Source organism: Anas acuta, chromosome 4 (assembly GCF_963932015.1).
Source record: "Anas acuta chromosome 4, bAnaAcu1.1, whole genome shotgun sequence".
NCBI classification, from domain to species: Eukaryota; Metazoa; Chordata; class Aves; order Anseriformes; family Anatidae; genus Anas; species Anas acuta.
Window position 1 is genome coordinate 57,760,046 of NC_088982.1, and position 9,285 is coordinate 57,769,330.

The following is a 9,285-nucleotide window of genomic DNA, read 5'->3' on the forward strand; positions in this document are numbered from 1 at the left end:
ATCACCTCTATTTAATGAAAAATCCTGAGGATTCTTAAAACTTTGGAGAGCTTTGTAAAAACCTTGTACAGGCAAAAAATGGATAAATATAATAGAAGGATAATTTTGTCTTCAAACACTTTTGTGAGAAAAGCAACTATGCCATAAAAAGCTGACAGAACATATTTAGTCTAAATGGGACTGCTCCTGTGCCTTTTTTTTTAGGAAATATGCTATAAAGGAAATTCTATGCAAAAGTTTAATGTTTACATCATGGTTTTAGAAAAGATATTTTAAAAGTTTGAATAGAATTGGAATGAATATTCAAACATGAGTGCATATCCAAATCACAAATTTAAAGGCAGACTTCAAATGCAAATTAATTTGTCTTAGTGAGAGTACCCACTTATCTTCAGTAGTGATCATGATTAAAAATGCTTAACTCAAAAACAACCTTATCTACAAATTTCTGAAATTCAGACTTCATTTATCAGACTAGTGAAGCCAGGATCAAATCTCACTTTCTATGGGAAATGAAATAACACATCTTTTCTGAAATTTAGAAAGCAAAATCTATTATTTTCTCATAGGCAGAGATACCACCCTTAGATCAAGTTGCCCAGGGCCTCATCCAACTTGATCTTGAACACCTCCAGGAATGGAGCATCCACAGCTTCTCTGGGCAACCTGTGCCAGTACCTCACCACCCTCTGAGTGAAGAATTTCTTTCTACTCTCTAATGTAAATTTCCCCTCTTTTAGTTTAAAACAATTCCCTCTTGTCCTGTCACCATCTCTGTAAAAAGTCTCTATCTTTTTTATAAGCCCCCTTTATGTACTGTAAGGCCACAATAAGGCCTTGAAACCTTCTCTTCTTTAGTCTGAATGTCCCCAGCTCTCTCAGCCTTTCTTCAAAGGAGAGGTGCTGCAGGCTTCTGATCAACTTCATGGCCCTCCTCTACACCCACTCCAACAGATCCACAGACCTGCATACAACACTCCAAGTGGTGCTTCATTAGGGCAGAGGGAACAATCAACTCCCTTGGCCTGCTGGCCATGGCCTCTGTTGATGAAGCTCACCTTTGCTGATACAGTTCCCTTTCTGGGTTGCAGGCACACACTGCTGGCTTATGTTGAGCTTTTCATCTATCAGAACCTGCAAGGTTCTCCTAGAAACAGAACAGGGCCAGTCTCAGTGAGTTCTTCTCCCAGTCTGTACTCATGTCTGAGATTGCCCCAATTCAGGTGCAGCACCTTGCACTTGGGCTTGTTGTACAAAGTTCAACATGGGCCTATTAAGTTCACATGGGCCTATTTCTCAAGCTTGTCCCTTTGGAAGGTATCCCATCCTTCATTTGTATCTGCTGCACTACTCAGCTTTATGCCACCTGCAATCTTGCTAAAGGTGCACTTGATCCCATTGTCAATGTAATTGATAAAGATATGGTCCTAAGACACTGATCCCAAGACAGAACCCTGAGGGACACCACTTATCATTGGCCTCCACCTGGACATAGACCACAACTCTCTGGATAACATTCATAACAAGCTGGCTATTTTTACCTGGTGGACATTTCATAACCAGTCAATACTGCTTTAAGCCCACTGCTGGAACTTCATGCATGAAGTCACCAACCACAACTCAGTTGGGCTTCTGTGGGCTGCTGATGATACCTTTATCAAAAAGTGGTCTTTCTGACATCTGAGCTAGACCACTGGAAAGATTTACTTTATTACTTGCATAAAACACTGTCTGAGTTCTTACTAGCAAGAAAAAGCTGTTGAAAGCATTTTAAGCCACACTAAGCAGCCCCAGTTTAATCTAATAGTCTTTGGGGACTTATACTAATACTACTGTCAAATATTTATTAAATTTTATAATTGCAGTGGGTTCCAGCAGACTCTGCAACATGCATTTATATGACTTGCTAACCCCAGATTAGCCTATTCAGAGGTAAAGACCCTTCTGTTCTATAGTACAAGGCAACATTGCACATCTACTTTTAATTTGTGTCTCACTTCCAAATAAAATTAGAAAAAAAAAATCCAGGCTGCTTTTTTTTTCCCCTCTCTCTTTTCTTTGTTATTCTTTTTAACCCAAGTTCACTGCAGCAGAGTGATTTTGTCCAGCGCATTATTTCACTAAAGGGAGAGAGTGTAAGTTTGTACAAAAGGTATACAGCAGTTTGTTTAGTATTTTGTTGTCAGAAGAGCACATTTGTTCTGGATTGCCCTTGCAATCAGTCAGATGAATGAGTCCCTTGAACTCAGTTTAAGCATGGTGTCTGTAATAGTCCTATTACTAAAGCACACATAACATGGTACCCATCCATTGGCAGTGGTCTCTGGAATAAATTAGCACAATAAAAATGAATAGTCCTGGTCTAGGCACTTTGCATGAGACAGAATACTCTCAAATAACATTGACTGAAAGAAATATTAGCTTATGCTTTCTTTCACTCTTTCTTTCATTCACTTTCTGTTTTAACAGAGTGCTTTAGGATATCAGAAAGAACAGTTTTTGTCAAGAAAAGGCTGAACTGCTAGGCACCTGAATTTCTATTTACCACCAAAAAACAACCAATGAAATAAACAAACAAAGTTTATGTCTCCTTAAGAGCTGTCTCCTAAAGCAGGCTGTGAGGTCACTAGCAAGGCAATGTAAAAACAATTACTATTGACTTACGATTTAAGTTCCAGTGCAAAGAGCCTTAGTGATATAATCTGTTGACTTTCATACTTAAATTACAAAAATATACAGTGATGCATGTCAAACATCCTGTAACACTTCTCACTCTGGACCTGATTAAAAAGAACTAATGCCTGTTGCGGGTTGAAATATCTCTCAGCTTCATTAAAACCAAACATTTCAGCAAGCTGTAGCCTACATATTACATAGAAATCTATAAAATCCAGTCACAAATAATTTTTGTGATTAATCCAATAATGAGAAAGAACAGTCAAATGAAACCTTGGAAATAACCAAAAAAGGGAAAATATGTTCAAAGACAGAAGATATATATTTTTCAAATAGCAGCTACAAAGCTGGACACATTCAAACAATAATAATTCTTAAAAAAAAAAAAAAAAAAAAAAAAAAAAAAAAAGAGCAAGACATTTAGGAGCAGGATCTCAATCTAGATTTAGAACATAGCTCAGTAATAAAAATTCGTCCCTTGTCCAAATAAAAATCCCCAGACCTGAAGATTAAGACATTTGTTGAAGATTAAGACATTCAACTTAAGAAATAAATAAATAAAAATAAAGAGACACCTGGATTATTTTAAATAAGAAGGACTACTTCATAATTTTAAAACAAACATGTTGCTTCACAAATTGACTTAAAAATACTTTTGAAAAAGTTGTCTTTATTTAGATTAAATTGCCCTCTCTATATTTTAAGCATCTTAAACATTTTTAATACCCTACTGATGTTAGCACTATTTCTCTCACACAAATAAAAAAATATTTAATTTAAAATACAATAATAATAATAATAATAAAATATTGCTGTCTGTCTGGGTGAATTATCCATAACATATTCACCTTCATTTTGTGGGCACCCAACATAACACTCCTCAAGACTTCCAAAATTTCCATTTTATTGAAAGTGACTATCTCCATTACATTTACATTAATTACTGTAAAGTCAATCAACCATAGAAGACACAACAACTGATAGCTAAGCCACACACAGCATGGAGTTCCTGTAGTTCCTCTGGAAGATGTATATATGCGTATATATGTATATGTTCCTTCCCTAAGGAACTTGCTTTGGCAGGGGGGTTGGACTCAATGATCTCTTGAGGTCCCTTCCAACCCCTACAAGCAGTTCTCCATTTTCTTCTTTGTGATTTATTTTCCAAGGGTGGGTGGGGGCCAGGGTCTGTAGCTAAACCATTTAAGTGAAACATTTCAGATGATTCTCTTTCTCCATATGAACCATACTCTGTGCCTCATATTACTTTTCATTTCAATACATATTTTGTCATTAATGCCACTTCATGGATTGAGGTGAATGACATTCCATTAGGACCAGAATATTTTTTCAAGGCAGTTCTGATAACATTATCTAAAAGGCAAAATATAAGTATTAACAAAATGAAAAGTCTGAGTCCAAACATCTACTTGAACACTAACTGCAAACAAAATCAAGATTTCTGTGTCTGTTTCACACATTTATTTGAGTTTAAAAAAAAAAAAAAAAAAAAAAAAGATTCTTTAATAACTACTCCTTGTATTTTCACTGAAACTATTCTTACAAGTAGTTTTGAGAGCTCAGGTTCTTTACATTTGCAAAACCAAAGAGAAGAGAAGTTACTGTCTAAAACAGTTTGGCAGAAGGCATTATTGCATTAGAGGGTGGTCAAACATTTTCAGGATTTTCCCTGAGACAGTTTCACAAAGTTTAATGTATTTAACAAGGCAACATATTTGGAATTGCCATTGGTTCAGAATTGCCATTGACACTTCCTGCAATAGTGCTAATTTATAACAATAGAACCAGCAAAATGTTATCTCAGGTATTCCTCAGCAAAAGGTGAAGGTGCAGAACTTACTAAGACATCCCTGTCTTGGTGGAGAAGCACAGCCCATTGACTTCCTCTTCTATACCTCCAACCTCTTCTTTCTCCCCTCAGTCTTCTTTTTCCTTCCACTAACTTTTTTCCTTTACATCCTATTCTTATCTCCCCTCCCTGGGTTAACACTTAGCATGATTTGGGTGGAGAGTATATACTCATATACAGTCATATATGTTTTACATGTACTTCAATGAACTCATTATCATATCCAAGGATTTTAACTTGAATATTCATTTTTAAAATAGTCAATAAAAAGCTTTCACTCCAGGCACCATGGCCTTCAGGATTCTGTTCCGCTGCCAAAACAGGATCATCCTGCCATCAAAAGACTCCCTCCTTTGGCATCCTCTCATACCAAGCTTGCAGACCTCCATCCATAAGGTTTGTATAAAAGATAAGCTGCTCAACTCCTCCTTTGCCAAAGCCAGTGCTTATCAGTGACACTAACATGTCTGACTATTCTCCACAGTTTGCACTGGGTGTGCATGCATCTATATTAACTATAGCTCCATATCTGTAGTGCCTGTCATATTGCTTTTGTTTAGTAAAAGGTACATATATTTGCATATTAGATGTCTTAAAAATACATTATACCTGTTCTTCAGAATTTACAGTCTAAAACAATACGGAGACATTCAAAGAAACTTATAGGACATAACTATTTGAAGCACCTCATACTTTTAATTAAGTTATTACTTCATAACTTGGGATTGCTAGAAAGAAATGATAACAGAGACAAAGCACAACATTCAGTTATTAGAGTTCAGTCTATGACCTGGTGAAAATGTAAAAGCACAGCATAGAAATTAGTGAAGGGAAGGCAAGGCAAGGAAAATAATGTTTTGCTCTGTTAAAGGTGTGCGCTGTTTCTATCACTATATGTGTGATTGTGTTTTTAAATGTACCAAAAAAAAAAAAAAAATTTCTAATGAAGATTTGGATGTTAAATGTGCTAAATGTAGAGTATCTCCTAAGAAAACAAATTCAAATTCTTCCTGTCTTGCAAGCCATAAGGAAGAAAAACAGTCTTGCAAAGAATTTGAGCATGACTTCACAGATATCATAATACTATATAAAAGAGCGTGTTTACTTACGAAAAAAATAATAGTAGTGTTTTCTGGATTATTACTCCATATTTTTATGCAACTTTTTCTTTGTTTCAGCACTGAGTTTAAGGGTCTATAAGCAAAGACTTTTTTGTCCCTCCCCACATAATATTACAGAACCTTACGTTTTCAATTAATTCTTCTGCTAAGAAGTTGGAACTCTCATTAAAATGGGCTCTTCTTGGAAATCTCAAAGCATATATTTCAGTGAATGTGAAATTTCCTGACCTAAATTTGGCTCAGCTATACCCAAGTGATCATGTAAGCATGCAGACCATAAAGTTCTGTAAAACTTGAGCTATAAATAAATGAAGTCCTTTTAAAATATTTTTCTTGAAAAGATTTCTGCATATAGCACATACAGACCTATTGTTTCAGTTCTCAAGTCCTGTCATTTTTCCACAACTTTAACAAAAGTCGATTTTTCTTTCTCACTTTCATCTCCATCTTCTGTACTATAATAAGTTAATATTTTGTTGTTTTCATTGTTTATCTTGTCTTTGTTTTTTCATCTTATACAGAAATTGTGCATTTTATTTTTTTTTTTCAATATTTTTTATTTTTTGAATCATTCTAAAGATTCCTATTTCACTTCATGCTAAACAGCAGATATCCAGCTGGAAAGAGATAACCAAAAATAAACCATGTATTGTTCACTAATGTAAACTAATGGAAGGTGCCACATTTTTACACCATATCAATAAGTTATATACAAACACATTCTCTTAAGGAAAGTCACAAAGTTAATAACAATAATAAGTTAGGCTTAAATAAAAACTTTTAGTCCAAATATTCACTGAGTGTTTTACAATCTATACACCTTGCACACAGAAGTACTTTTCTTAGTTATAATACCATCTATCATAAGTAAGATCTAGTTTTTAGGTTGACATATGTTCACGTTCCATAGACTTCTGGAAGTAAAAGGAAGTAAACAGATAAAAAAAAATACTACTAATGATAAAGTCTAATGAAAAGCATAAAAGAAATTTAGGATTTAACATGTATCTGGATTATTCACTTACATTAACCACACAAGACTTACTCTAAAGGGTAAAACTGTCACTAATTTACTAATTTATTTTCTTAATTTTCTAGGCAACAACAGCTTGTGGTCTGGATGGCAAATGAATTAATTAATTAATTAAAATAAAAAAAAGAAAAAAAAAAAAAGAGGGATGTGGAAGACATAACTGTGACTTAATCAAATCTGATTCTAAAAGGACCCAAGTTTCTCCAGAAAAGCTAGGCATTCAGCAAATGGCTCAACTTCCATTTTGCATAGCAGGCAGTGATGGCAGAGTTCAGCAGCTCCATGCCAGCAATGTAGACTATGCATCCTAGTAAGCATCCTAGTAAGTGATGCTTATCAGAGATTTAAATAAATACATGCTTGTGATGGGAGGGAAGGGAGAGAAATTGTGAGTTGATTTTAAAGGAATTAACAGATTAGATGCATGTATATTCTTCATTAGATCAGGTTCTGTTGTCCTTAGCACTAAAGAAAATCACTTGTCTTGCAAGTCTTTGCGCTTACCCAGGTTTCTGTCACAGCTGAACTATATCACAGCTTTGATCAATGCCACTAGAAGTTCAGAGTGGTCTTATTTAAATTCCATCTTGCCTTTTTTAAGTATCTGTTTACTTCCACATTCTGTGCATTTCTCCCTATTATAACAGCTGTCTTTTCTCTCAGTTCCATAATGTATACTGCCTAATGTCTACTTATGTTAATTAAAATGGCTACAGGTCTGTAGTTTTTAAAAATAAATTTAAATAAATAAATAAAGCATTCTTATATTTCTCCAGAGCAAGAAAATGAAATGAAAGAACATTCCACTGGAAGAAAAACAAACAAACAAAAAGATTTACTGTAAGTTTTTCTGAAATATCAAAATTTTAGAGAATGATTGTTTGAAAATGTTGTATCACGACAACTGCAGAAAAATAATATTTGAAAGCAAATACTAATTATGTACTTGAAAGTAGAACTATGCATAAATCATATATAGTATAAAAGCTTCTTTTAAATAAATATTTGAAGGGATATTTATTTTTAATGTTTTAAATGAGAAATATGCTTTCATTTATTTGTATTATGCTAATCTTTTCCTTTATTTCTATCCTGTAGGCATGATCTCTCATTCATGACACTGGATTTATAACTGTGCAGGTTCTAAAGGCATGTAGTAAGAAGAAATACTGCTTTAGGTGAGAAAACACAGACAGAAAAAGAACTCTATCAAAATAAGCAAATAAAATAGCAATGATGGTCTTGGGAAATGAAATAATAGTGAATTAGACCCACAGCAGTGAGTCTAACAGAGATATGTTGTAACTAAAGGACTCTTTTGAGGTCTCAATCAGAATCCAGCAGTTTTTTTCTCAAAAAGAGACTTTGCTGTATCTTACATTGTTATCTGAGAATGCAAATTCACACCAGGAGCCTGTATAAACCCTGTTATGCCTAAGGCTGACAAGCCTTACCACTAGATGAAGAAAAATTTCTAGAAAAGCAATCGCTCTCTCTTTCCTCTGTTACCTTCTACTCAAGCATGTATATAAGCCTTGGGAAAGTACACTGCCCTGTGTCTATCTCCCTGCCTTGGACAGTAAGAAGATGTGTCTTCTCAGAGAAGAGAGCAACTGAAACAGCAAATCATTTCCCTCCTGAAGAATGAGACACAAGAAGATTGTTTGGAAGTGACATTTTTTCTCAGCCAACACACAGCACATGACTGTTTTAACTCTGTCTTAAAAATTATTTATAACATACATGTATATTACTGGTAGGAATAAAAAATAAATAACTTAAAGGTGTTTCAGGTGTGTCATACAGAATTAAATCTCTAGGCCTTCTGTACTAGCTTTTAAACATCACCTTTGAGTATACTGATTCAATCTGTTTAAAAAGTAAAAATCTGTAATTTATTCAGATATCAGGAAAGGTTTTAGAAACTGAAGCACAAAACAAAACAAGGGTTTGGCTGCAAACTTTTTAGAGATATGAAGAAACCTATTCTGAACTTGGCCAATTACTTTCCAAAATAACAGCACTCCTGATTTTAGTCCTCTTTAACTACCTTATTCATCCGACAACAGTCTTGGAAAATAAATTTATTTTCATTTTAAGTATAAATTTAGAAATTGTCAGCACAGTTGCAAGTCATGCATTAATGTTGTTTTTACTACTGTTTTCCCCTAATGTGCATCAGATTCACTTGAGCTGAACTGCATAACCTTTACATTTGTATCTTGTGTGCAGTAAAGACAATAAACTCTTCCAGCAAACATTTTTAAAGAATGAAGTATGGGAGAAACATTGAAAACAAATATGTGGAAAAAGTAAAGGGGATAAAGAATGATATGTTTCCCTTTGATAAACAGCTTTTGAATTAGAAAAAATCTAGAAAGGAAGAATTCCTGTGCCTGGGATCAATATTTACAATAATAAACCTTATTACTGTAAACCATGTGCCAATAGGAATTTGAGAGATTTGCCAATTTTCTGCACCAGATCTGCATCCATTGAGGAGTATAATGCTTCTTCAGCTTCTTTTATGTATCACATTGCCTAAAATTATTTCAAAGCACTTCACAAGCCAGTCCAACAAATAA

At 34.4% G+C, this 9,285-nt stretch overlaps 1 long non-coding RNA gene across 1 annotated transcript; it reads left to right on the plus strand.

The window, feature by feature from the left end:
• Window positions 1–7,307: 7,307 nt before the first annotated feature.
• On the plus strand, window positions 7,308–8,594 carry LOC137855270 (uncharacterized). The gene is made up of 2 exons (XR_011095660.1): window positions 7,308–7,540; window positions 7,799–8,594. It is a non-coding gene; the product is annotated as an uncharacterized lncRNA (long non-coding RNA).
• The last annotated feature ends 691 nt before the right edge of the window (window positions 8,595–9,285 follow it).